Source organism: Rhinatrema bivittatum, chromosome 7 (assembly GCF_901001135.1).
Source record: "Rhinatrema bivittatum chromosome 7, aRhiBiv1.1, whole genome shotgun sequence".
In the NCBI taxonomy this organism is placed as follows: domain Eukaryota; kingdom Metazoa; phylum Chordata; class Amphibia; order Gymnophiona; family Rhinatrematidae; genus Rhinatrema; species Rhinatrema bivittatum.
Window position 1 is genome coordinate 153,954,853 of NC_042621.1, and position 12,870 is coordinate 153,967,722.

A 12,870-nucleotide genomic window follows, 5' to 3' on the forward strand; every position below is an offset into this window, starting at 1 on the left:
TATGAAAACAAAAATAAAATCAACATAAAAATGATCCAAAATAAGAATGAATAAACCAAAATCATAAATAGATATCCAATGTATTTTGATTAAAAAAATGTCTAAAACTATTTGTTTGTAATTGTAATTGTCAATGTAAATGAGTGACAGTGTCAATATGAGTAGGGACTTTATGCTAGTTTATCTGTTATATGAAACATGTAGTGTTGACATGTAGAACCAAATGTGAGGAACACTTCATTCAATTTTTCAATTCAATTTTTATCTTCAGAGCATTAGTAGGATATATGAGACTAAAAATGCAAAAGAAAAGGCATTCCAAAGTATAAAGTTCTTTGACTATACTTAAATGATTTTTTGACAACAACTCAAACACCTGACAATAACAGATAAAGGATTTTCACTAGCATACTGAAAAAACCTGCTACTGCCAAATAACAACTTAGCATCAGTGGTGTTACTGCAGAACTCCTATAAATACATATGTCACACCGCATGCCTGCGGTATACAATTTGAAAATAAGATATGTCAGGTGGAGCTCTATGAAAAAACTTGCTATATACAAAATCCTGTGCGCAAAATTTGGAATCAGTGACTGTTGCTGGTTATTTTATGAAAAATTAAAGACACCCGTGGATGTACGATCAATGGTTTATTTATTTATTTATTTATTTATTTATTTATTATTAACTTTTAATATACCGATATTCATAGGGCACATCATACCGGTTTACAATCAACTCATGGAGAAAGGAAACAGAAATTACAAAAAAACAGGGAAGGGGAGCAGAGGAGGAAAAGGAGAGAGGGGGTAGGGAGAAAGCAGAAGCATGAAAAGCAGAGGTAGGAAAGGGTGAGAAAAGTGAATAGGAAATTGAGTAACATTATTAACATAATTAACAGGTTTCAAAAAAGAAAAAATTACGTAATCAGTATTTCCATACAATACATATTGGTTGGAGGGTAGTGTGGCAAGACGCAGAATGGCGGGAGTATGGTAGGAGCAAGTGGGGTTAGGTTTGATAGGTATCCGGATAGGCCTGCAGGAAGAGCCATGTTTTGATGTCTTTTTTTAAGTTGGATAGGGAGGGTTCAAGGCGGAGAGATGTGGGGAGTGAGTTCCATAGGGTGGGTCCAGCGATGGTGAATGCTCTTTCTCTGGTGATGGAGAGATGAGCAATTTTGAGAGGTGGGGTATGGAGTGTGCCAGCAAAGGTGGCTCTGGAGGGACGATTGGAGACAAGGAAAAGTGGCATTTCATTGAGCCATGCGGGGCTGTTTTTATAGAGCACATTGTGGAGAACGGTGAAGGTTTTGTATTTTATACGGAAGGGGATGGGAAGCCAATGTAGATCCTTTAAGACTGGGGTGATGTGTTCTCTTCTGCGGGTGTCAGTGATGATTCTTGCCATGGAGTTCTGCAGGATTTGAAGGGGTTTGATAGTGGAGTGCGGGAGGCCTAGGAGGAGGGAGTTGCAGTAGTCCAACTTAGATAGGATGGTAGACTGCACTACTAGACGAAAATCTTGGGTGTGGAGTAGGGGTTTCAGTTTTTTGAGAATGTGTAGTTTAAAGAAACCTCCTTTTAGTAGGGATTTAATGTGGGGTTTAAAGTTAAGGTGTTGGTCTAATATAACACCTAGGTCTCTTACGGATGGTGCGAGAGGCTGGCAGGGTGGCACGAGGGGGTGGGTGGAGGTGGTGATGTTGAGTGAGGCCTGAGATGTGAGGTCAGGATTGTTAGATATGAGGAGGATTTCTGTTTTTGTTGCATTAAGTGCAAGCTGGAGTTTGGTTAGGAGCGTGTTGATGGAGGCTAAGCAGGAGTCCCAGAATTGCAGAGTGTCTTTGATAGTTTTTTGAATGGCGATGAGGATCTGCACATCATCCGCATACAGGAAGAAATTGAGTCATAGGTCAGAGAGTAGGTAGCAGAGAGGGAGGAGGTAGACATTGAAAAGGGTGGAGGAAAGGGAGGAACCTTGTGGGATGCCCTGCATGAGGGGGATACGTGGGGATTCGGACTGGTCAATTTTTACTAGGTATTCTCTGTGGGTGAGGAATGATGTGAACCAAGAGAGCACTGTGCCGGAGATGCCAATCTCTGACAACCGGGATAGAAGGATTTGGTGGTTGACTGTATCGAAGGCCGCAGAGATATCTAGGATGGCGAGTAGATATGAGTTTCCTTGGTCTAGGCCTATGTGAACTGTATTAGTGATTGCTAGAAGGAGATTTTCAGTGTTACGACCTTTCCTGAAGCCAAATTGGGAGGGGTGCAGGATGTTATGGTCTTCGAGATAGTCGGAGAGTTGGGTATTGACTACTTTCTTGAGGATTTTGGCTACAAAAGGCAGGTTGGAAATGGGCCGGTAGTTGGAGGGGTCATTAGCATCTAAGGTAGGTTTTTTGAGGAGGGGCTTGACGATGGCAAGTTTGAGAGGGTCTGGGACGGTGCCAGAAGTGAGTGAACAGTTTATTAGGTCTACGAGGAGTTTGGTAATGGAGTTGGGAATGGAGAGGAGGGTTTTTGAGGGGATGATGTCAGCAGTGTGGGAGGCAGGTTTCATCTTTTTTAGGATAGTTTCTACCTCCAGTGTGGATGTGTTGTCGAAGGAGTGAAGAGTGATTCCATTGGTTTTAGTAGGTAGGGGAATGGTGGAGGAGGGTTTGGTAGAGAATCGAAGAAGGATATTATGAATTTTATTTTGGAAGTAATTAGCCAGTTCGCCACATTTCTCATTAGAGTTTTCTTCCTGGGAGCTGGGGGTAGGGGGCTTAGTGAGGTCTGCAACATATGAGAAGAGAACATTAGAGTTAAATTGGTAGTTGTGGATTTTGGTCGCGTAGAAATCCTTTTTTGCTTGTATGGTGGCCTGCCGGTAATTGTGTAGTGAGTGTTTGTATATTGTCTTGTGTGTCGGAGAGGGTTGCCTGCGCCAGGTGCGCTCTTTTGTTCTGAGGTCTTGTTTGATCTGTCTGAGTTCATTGGTGTACCATGGTTTTTTGTCAGTGGTAGATAGGGGTATTTTTTTGTGTATTAAGGGGCAGAGTTCGTTGGCTATCCTGGTGTTGATGTTGTTCCAGGATTGCAGGGCTGTGTCTGGGCTAGTGAGGTCCAGGTTCTTATCGGTTTTGTCAAAGGCAGTGGTGAGATCTTCTGAGGAACAGAATTTGCGGAAGGCAATGGTCTTGCTGGAGGTATTGGTCTTATTCTGTGAGTGGGAGGAAGTGGAAAGGGGGGGGGGGGTTGGTGATGGTAAGGTGGGCATTGATGATGAAGTGATCGGACCATGGTATGGGGGTGGCAGAGGGGGTGCTGGGGGAAGTGATGTGAGTGTTGATAAAAAGGAGGTCAAGTGTGTGACCAGCTTTGTGTGTGGGTGAGTTGATGAGCTGTCGGAAGCCTAAGGCCTCGAGGCTGATCAAGAGTGTTTCACAGGCTGGTGTAATGGGGTTGGCGTCCACGTGGAGGTTGAAGTCTCCGAGCATGACTGCAGGTGTGTCAGGCTTAATGTTGTCTGTTATGTATTCTATGATGGGGGATGGGTCGTGTTCTATTAGACCAGGGGGAGCATAGATGAGGCAAATCTGCAGGGACTTAGATTTAAAGAGCCCAATTTCCAATTTAGGGGGTGAATGTGAGGGATAGGCTTTGAGGTTGAGATGTTTTTTAGCGGCTAGGAGTAACCCTCCACCTTTTTTCTTTTTTCGTGGGATGTTAAAGATGTCATAGGTCTGTAAGGGGAGTTGATTGACGAAGACATGATCTGTGTCTTTTAGCCATGATTCTGTAATGGCACATATGTCAGAGTTGTCATCTGTGAGAAGGTCATAGAGGATGGGAGCTTTTTAAAGGATAGATTGTGCATTAAATAATGATATGACTAGGGAGGCTAGGCCTAGGAGTTGGGTGAAGGGCGTGATCAAGATGGGTACAAGTGATTTGCGAGAGGTAGAGGGGTGGGTGCATGTAGCTTTGATCTTGGGCCGGAAGGTTTGTGGCAGGATAGGGATGGTCAGGTAGCACATTTTGGTGAGTAGGCTACTTGGTCGTATGTGGGGGGAGGAGAATGAATTGGGGGGGGGGGCGAGCAGGGGGGAGGTGGGAGAGAATCACAGGTTACTGATTGTGGGGAAAGGGGGGCGGATTTGTGGTAATGTGGGTCCAGGGGTAGTACTTGGTAAGCAGCGGTCTGTGATGTAGAGTGAGGGAACTGAAGGAGGTAGGGTGGAGGGAAAGGAAAGGAGGGGGTGGGGGTGGAATGGGTGGGAGGAGGATCTAAATAACCCCGTAGGGTTGGTGCTTGGCAGAAAATAACATCTGAAGGATGGGTTACAATGTGGTAATACCAGATAAAGCAGTTAATAAAATAGTGCAGAGCATAATTGAAAGTAAAATGATGCAGTATTAGATGCTGTGCTATTCAGCAGATATTAACGGTGAGGATTTGAAAGGAAAACGGGCTTCAAAAGCCGAGTGAAGCCTCGACATCAGTAATACACTACTAAATCCCCAAAAGTACGTGCCACACTTAATTAATTGCAAATAGTCTAGATGCACAAATGTATTTAAAAAACTGCTAAAATCAGAGAGTAAAAAACGCCAAGCATGTATTTTATGGTTACGAATACATAAAAAGAAAAGCGGGCTACAAAAGCCAAGTGAAGCCTAATACACTACTAAATCCCCAGGAGTATGTGCCACACTTAATCAATTGCAAATGGTCTAAAAAGACAAATGTGTTATAAAAAATTGCCAAAATCAGAGCACTGAGCTCTGCCTACCAACTGATGGATGTCACAAGCTACGATTCAGTTGCATACCTGCGGCAAGTGTCATTGCCGATTCAGCCACAAAACAATAGTGAAAAACGCCAAGCAGGGATTTTATAGAGTCTCGCGATATGTAGAGATTTTTCACGCCAAAATCAGAAGAAAACTCTGCCGACTGTAGAATTATAAAAAGACTATTTTGCAAGAGGAGATACATTGAGATAAAAAATAATTGTATAATAAATGAGTGGCATGTAGATTTGGGGAAATGATTTTAAAACAATGATATCCAAGTAAGAACTAGCGTAAGTCATAATTAAGTGGTGTATGCCTCTAAGAGCGTATTGTGAGTATTCTGTACCAATATAAAATTATAAAAAATTGTTGATATGTAAAATTAAAGGAGCCAATAAAAAATAATGAATATTAAATAATAAGATCTATAAAAAAGGAGGTGGGGGAAGCAAAAAATTAAATCTAATAAATATAAAGGCCAAACCTAAAACAGTGATGGATAATGATAATGTTAAGATCGGAAAAATAAATAAATTAAAAAAGGAGAGAAAAAATAAAAGTGCTAAAAAATGAATCAAATGAAGGTTGGAATGGATAATAAATTAAAAAACAAAACACTCATTAATAAAAATCATGATCGGTAGCTCCCTGATGTCTATGTTAAAAAATATTTTATATAAAACCAAAATAAAAACGCTATGCCTAACACCAAGATGTTCATAAATATACACCTAAATCAATCTCACAATTAAGTCCAGTCGGTGACATGGTATTAAACTCGAATATGAATTTTTGTTCCCATCTGAGAAGTATATTATTGAAATCTCCTCCTCTCCAGTTTGCATATGGTTTTTTGATTACACAAAACTTAAAATCTGCAAATTGATGGCCCATCTCGATACAATGTGTTACAAGTGGTTTGCCCTCACTCAATCTATTAATGGCACTCCTGTGTTCTCTTATTCTTTTGTTGAATTGTCTGGCTGTTTTACCTATATATCACTTGTTGCAGGGACAGATGGCAACATATATAACACCAGAACTCTTGCAGTTGGTAGAACTATTTAGTTTATAAATCCTTTCTGTGGTGCCAATATTAAGAATTTGTGTTTTTAAATTAACGAAGCATAGACTGCAATTGCCACATGGGCTGTGTCCTATGGGTGTCTTTGCTTTGGGTAAAGGAACAGGTAGTGCGGATGGTGCCAAGAACTCTTTGAGGTTTCTTTCTCGTTTATTAGCTACCATAACTTCTTTGTTTTGAAAAATTGGAAGGACTTGTAATATGTGCCAATGTTTCCTTATGACCTGTGTGATGGTATGGGATAGGCCTGTGAAAGTCAATGGGCATATTACTTTGTCTTTTTTCTCGCTCCTGCAGCGAGTCTCTAACAGAGTAGCATGTTGTTGTTTGTCCGCCCTAACGAAACAATCATTAATGCAACCTTCAGGGTATCCTCTTTTCAAGAACTGTAATTTCATTTCTTCAGATCTTTCTTTGAATGTTTCATTATCTGTACATAATTGTTTCAGGCGTAGGAACTGACTGTAGGGTAAATTACGTACCAGCGATTTATTGTGACAGCTGTCATAGGACAAAAATTTGTTTGTGTCCGTGGGTTTGCGATATATGTCTGTGTGAAAGCCTGTGTCTGTTCTCTGAATGAGTATGTCCAAAAATGATATTTCATCAGTATTGTAATGCATTTTGAAATTAAGATTAGGATCCAAACTATTTAACCAATCTTTGAATTCCAATAAATCATCATTCCTGCCTTTCCATATCAAAAACATATCATCAGTGTATCTCTTCCACAACATAATTTTGTCTTTAAACTTGTGGTCTGTCAGAAAAATATTTTCAAATTCAGCGACGTATAAATTGGCGATGGATGGGGCCATGGGAGAACCCATGGCCACACTCTTGACTTGCATGTAATGTTGTTGATTAAATGAAAAAAAATTCTTGGTTAGTGCAATAGTAGCTAATTCAATAATAAATTGATTGGGTATTCGTGAATGAATGTTGTTCGTGTGGACAATTTTCTCTACAATCTGGACCACCTTGTCTTGCGGTATGTTTGTATATAGTGAGTCTACATCTAATGTAACCATTATGATGTCTGCATTCTCTACTGATAATTCCATAAGAATGGTAATCATATGGTCTCAGTCTCTAACGTATGACGGAACATGGGGACGTAGAAAAGTATCAACAAAGATGGATATCGGTTCTAACAGTGAACCATTGGCTGAAATTATTGGTCTGCCAGGTGGATCTAATATTGATTTGTGGATTTTAGGTAACACATATATTATTGGCATTACAGAGAACTGAACTGTGTGTGAGAAACACTATTTCCTTTTTAGTTAGATAATTTGAAGACTCGTCTATTGCTATAATGTCATCAACCTCCTTTTTAATCTTTCTTGTTGGGTCATTTTTTAAATTTTGTATAGAAATTGGTATCACACAATTGTCTTTCAATCTCAGCAACATATTTGGATTTATCCATGACCACTATTGCTCCACCTTTGTCTGCTGGTTTGATGACTATAGTTTGATCATTTCTCAGATTGATAATGGCATCTCTTTCTGTTTTAGAGATATTATGTTTGTACCTGAATTTTTTCCCTTTCTCTGAAATATCCTTGAGTATTAATGTTTCAAATGTGTGGATTATTGGATTGGGGGGGTCCACTGGGCACCCATTTACTAGCGGGTTTAACAATTGAATAATCTGTTGTTACAGTTCTGGTGGAAAACATGTCTATAATTTTGAGTTTTCTGGTGAACTTGAAAAGTTCAACTCTAGTTTTAAAGGCATTATAAGTGGTTGTTGGAACGAAGGAAAGACCTTTGTCTGAGATAAGGATGGCACCTTTGGTTCTATAATATTAGAGCAGAAAAAATTTCCAACCTGACTTGACTGATGAACAAACCCCGGAGGATTGGAAACCAAATTTGTCTTGCCCAAAAAGGGGCCATACAAATCATAGTCTCTTAAGGAGCAATATTCAGCCGCTAAGCAGCTTGGCTAGTTAACTGGATAAATATATCTGGCTAATTAGCAGGGTATATTCAATGGCACAGTTGTGCTGCTGAATATACCCAGCTTTCTCAGTGGCACGACCAGAATTAGCCACATATTCTAGCACAGTGCACCTGGTTCCAGCACCGCTTACCTGGTTCCTGCTTTTGGCTAAGTTTGAAAAGTCTAATGTAATCTAACTTTAACCTGCATTTTCCCAATATAATTTATTTTCTCTCTGCTGTTTAGAATCTGTTCTTGTGGTGGGCAGAATTATTGTTTTCCAATATACATTTCTGGATTCACCTGTTTTGTTTCTGTGTGTGGCTGAATAATCTTACAAAAAAAAAAGTCTCCAGTATCTAATAATCTTATTTTTACTGATTGTTACTCTTTCTGGGATGTTGTGGTATTATTTTGCTATTTATTATTTTTTAAATCCCTGTGTGTTTTTTAGAAGAGGGACAAAGGACTCTACCCACCAGATTCTCTGGGTGTGGTATAATCAGTTGCTCAGTAAGAGATAATCAAGCCAAGCACTACTAAGGCCGGTTACACATAATATTCCAATACAGTGTACCTAGTTCCACCACTGCTTACCTGGTTCCTGCTTTTGGCTAAGTTTGAAAAGTCTAATTTAATCTAATTTTGTATTCTGACTTTTCCCAATATAATTTGCTTTCTCACTGCCGTTATACCCTACCTCCACTAGAGTGTTTCTTTCTTAAATATTTCTTCCAAGGATCTAGGATAATTGAATAATATAGGCCTGAAATACCAATTTCTTAACTAATGTATTAGTCTTAATTAGCAAAATATCCTTTATTCAGTGCAACAATTGTGATGCTTATATTCCAAGCCTATCTTCTGGAGAATTAAGGGTTGTCTAATTTGCCTTCAGCTGTCTGCCATGAATAAGGAGCTTATGCACCTGAAGGAGATATAATACAAGATTCAAATAACCTCCCCTTCTTTGCAGCATCGTGTATATCTCTCCGAACTCTCATGAGGATTCAGAAACCCAGGTATAAGCAATGAATGGTGGTCTTTAAGGACGTCTAAAGTCTCCTTGACTTTATCTCTGAAGAGATTCCCTCCATTATAAAGCAGTATAGCAAACCTTTCCTGCATGTCTTCAAGTAGGCTGGATGCCCGCAGTCAGAAGAGTTTGTATGCATCTACAACTATTTCAGAGACTTTCAATGTTATCCATTCAACATATGATGCTTTAAGGGCAAGATGCTTTTCACACTCCTTGCCATCCGTCAACATTGACTAGAATTCACCACAGTCCTCCTGATAAAGGTGCTCAGGACCTGAACCCTTTTCAAAAAGATGTGTATGTGCTGGATCATGTGGATCTAGTAGGATGCTATGTGGGAATGAAGCATAGCATTCTGATATCTCCTACCAAAATGGTCTAGTGTCTGATATGCATGTCCTGGGAAAACCAAGGCATGCTGCTGAGATTTTTTAAAGATAAGTGCATGATAATTTACAATGGTGCACGTTCAAAAATTATAAAACATAAAGGTACAGTGACCAATGTTTACAAAGTGTATAGCGCTTTAAGGCTATGCTTATGAGCTAATAGCGCTTTTAAATATCTAGTTCCTCAGCTTCCAAGACCTAATAAGCAAAGTCTGGAAACACTTGAGGCATCTTATGAGGTCACTTTACTATTTGATTAAAAGCTATGACTAAGGTTACTTTATGAGCAGAATATATAGCTTTATGTAGAATTCTCAATTTCTGCGATAGTTTGGGTTTGTTTTTCTTGCTGAGATTTTTTTGGCATTTTTCAGCTTCCATTTGACGACCACTGACTGGTGTGGCAGGTGAGATCATCAAATCCTTCAGCTATCTGGATACAATACTGTGACTCCATTTGCTTTCCAGCCAGTAGGATAAAATGTGGTGTTTCCCAAATTGTCTTGTGCACCTTCTGGTAGAAAGGATGAATGAGCACCTCCACCAACATTTTAGGGGCATCTAGGAACTTGAGGTGGCCAAATAAAGGTGGCCTGGCTCTTGTTTGACCTGCAACTGAACGGAAATGCTTGGCCATAATCTGCACAAAATCAGAGAGAGAGAAATCCTCAGAAGAAAACCTATTCCTTGTCTGTGGAGGAGAGGCATCGGAGGGGAGTTCCTCTACAGAACATAATTCCTCTGGCTTATAAGGGAACTTCCATGAGAACTCAGAGCCACTCTCAAGATAAATGATAGGTGACTGCTGAGGCCATGTCGATTCTAGAGCACCTGCATCTTGATACTGATAGATAATTCCCAGGGCATCAGAGGTAGCCATGGAAGAATGCTCAGAGAAGCTTTCTTTTTAAATGCTGTTTGACCATGGCTTAGTGTGCTTGACACCATCATTGAACCTCCATGCTCTCTGAAGTGCTGAAGATGCTTGGCAGCACCAGGGAGACAACAGTAGATTTGCTTTAAGATTCAAGTGGAGTTGATCCAGTTGGTGCTTGTTGCCTGGCACTCCATGTACAGAGCGACAACTTATGCCACTTGAATCTGAAGATCTTTCTTGAAGATTACTGATGTGATACGTTTATGGTACTCTGCAGCAAGACGGACTTTCTTCTTGAGGTGTCCTGAAAGCTCAAATGTAGCTCTCTGACGACCAGTCGGGTGAGTATGCTGGATGGGAAGCAGAGTTTCCCTCCATGTATAGTTAGGTTGATGGTTAGAGAGCAGCCGCCTTTATTCCCCTGTTCTTGGAGCTGTGCACTGAAGAAGATTAGTGCCCGTGTATCTTCTTCAAATGGCCCTCAGCATCATTTCTCTTCAGCAATTTGTTTGAATGCTCTGAGCCCAGTACTCAGCATGAGCTGGGAGAGCGAGATCTGTCCTCTTCTCTGGACTATCCACAGGCTTTAGAGTGAAGGGGATTAAAGACTTCCCTGGCAGTGCCAGGCTTCCAGTGATTGGCACAGCTTCATGGTCCTTATGCTTCTTCAGTATTTTCGGCACCTGTTTGATAGAGCTGGACTTCTTAAGTTTTTTGCAGATGAGATTGTAGTCTCATCTCTCAGAACTTGATAGTCTTCAGTGCCATCTTGGAACAAATGCTGTAAGGGGATACAGCATATGTACTTGGCATCTTCAAAGGTACATGCACTATTTTCCCTTCCCCATGCCATCCACACAAATAGCTGTTGCAAAATATGCAGACACTTTTAGCATAAGTATTTTATGCTAGTTAAGTTTCAAAGAAAATTACTTGCATAATTTCTTTCTGAAAAAAGAGCCACAAAGTATGCACGGCAAAAGTACATGTGTACTTTGTAACTATATGAACTATTTGAAAATTGTCCCTTCTCTCTCTCTTTTTGTGGTCTTGTCAGAAGTTATTAGCAGAGTTCAGAGATTCATAGGAATCTGACAGGAGCCACAGTGTGAACGCTTCTGTTATGGCCCTTTCACCTGGACTGAGATCACTGTGTCATTTCACATAGTCTACTTGCACTGAGATTTGATCTAAAAACAAAAGACACATTTTATGTCTGAATTATTCAGGTCATATTGCTTGTTCTATTCTGTGGTCTTGCATATTGATTTCATATATGTAAGTAAATAATGCTATGACTCTTCCCCTGAGCCATGCAGTCTCCATTGCCCCCATGCAGTGCACTAATCTTGAGAGTCATTCCAGGCATTGTAGAAATTATACTTGACACAAAAGGTTAAATACAGGAAACCAATTAAAAATGCGGATTGCACCTCAATAAAAAAACAGTGAATCAAAGTGTATTTACATTTAAAAGCAAATTAAGACTCCACAGCAAATCTGCTGGTCTGATAGCTCTGTGGCAGTGCTGCATGTTGTCATGCAGGAGATGAGGAGATTCCCTGGTGCTGGCCTTGTAGGGAGGGAGTCCCAGCCATCTTGTAATGGTGACATCACATGAACTGGACTCAGGTGGGAAGCACGGTTTGAGGCCCCTGGCTAAAGGACCATCTCTGCAAGGGCAGAGCTCAATATAAGGAAGGAGGGTGGAACAGAGGGTTGTGAATGAGTTCATGGAATACTCCAGCCTCAGTAAAGACTAGTTCTGATTGAGCTGGAAACACAAAGAAGCAGAAGGAGCCTACTGGGCTGGAAAAATAATTTACAAAAAATAACAATAAGACTCCACAGCAACAGATGCATAACAAGACACTCACCTCTCTGAAGTGTTTGTGAGAACAATCATGATTGTTTTGCTAAAAAAAAAATATTTTGAATGTTAATCACATACCTGTGTAAATAACCTGGTTAATCTCTGCAGGCTGCCTTTATGTCTCTGGATATATTCAGCTCACACAATTACAATTCTACATTTTTTCTCTAAGTTGTTCTAAATAAACTAATGGCACAGCAGTAGGTCTTGTTTTTTTTTCATTCACTGTTCTGTGCTTCCTAAGGCTGCATCAAGTAATTCTCTGCAAAAGCTTAACAAGAGGGTCTAAAGTGCACCTGTGTCTCTTATCCCATCAAGATTCCACTATGGGACATTGGTCCTTTAAAATGAGGAAACAAATATTAGTGGCTGGGTCTAGGAATTGTGCTGGTCAGTCAGTGAGAAAGAGCCAGAGTCTATCTTCTGGGGGGACGGAGGAAGGGAGAAAGAGAGAGGTCTGAATGAAGCCTGCAGGGAGGAGAAATTGACCTGGGAAAGGTCATGTCATTCTGACTGCCTAGTAGAGCTACAGATGTTCAAAGGAAGGCATAGAGGATCTGGAAAGAGTTAGGATTGCCAGCTTATCCATAGCTCATAATTAGATACCCCATAAACTTGAAGATCAAGGAAGTGGGGAGGGCACCTCTGAGCCTGATGGATATCAGGGTTGGGAAGTTCCCCTCTGAACGTAAAGGAGAAAAGGGGATGTCTGCTGTCAGTTGTCCTACCTCATATCCCAAACAAAAAGATTTTTGTGCCCAGAGATGTGACACCTATAGTCCACCTCCCTTCATTATCTGATGTTACAGGAATCAGTTTAAGATTTGAGTATTTTTTTAAACAAGATAGCCATTCCATTTTTCTT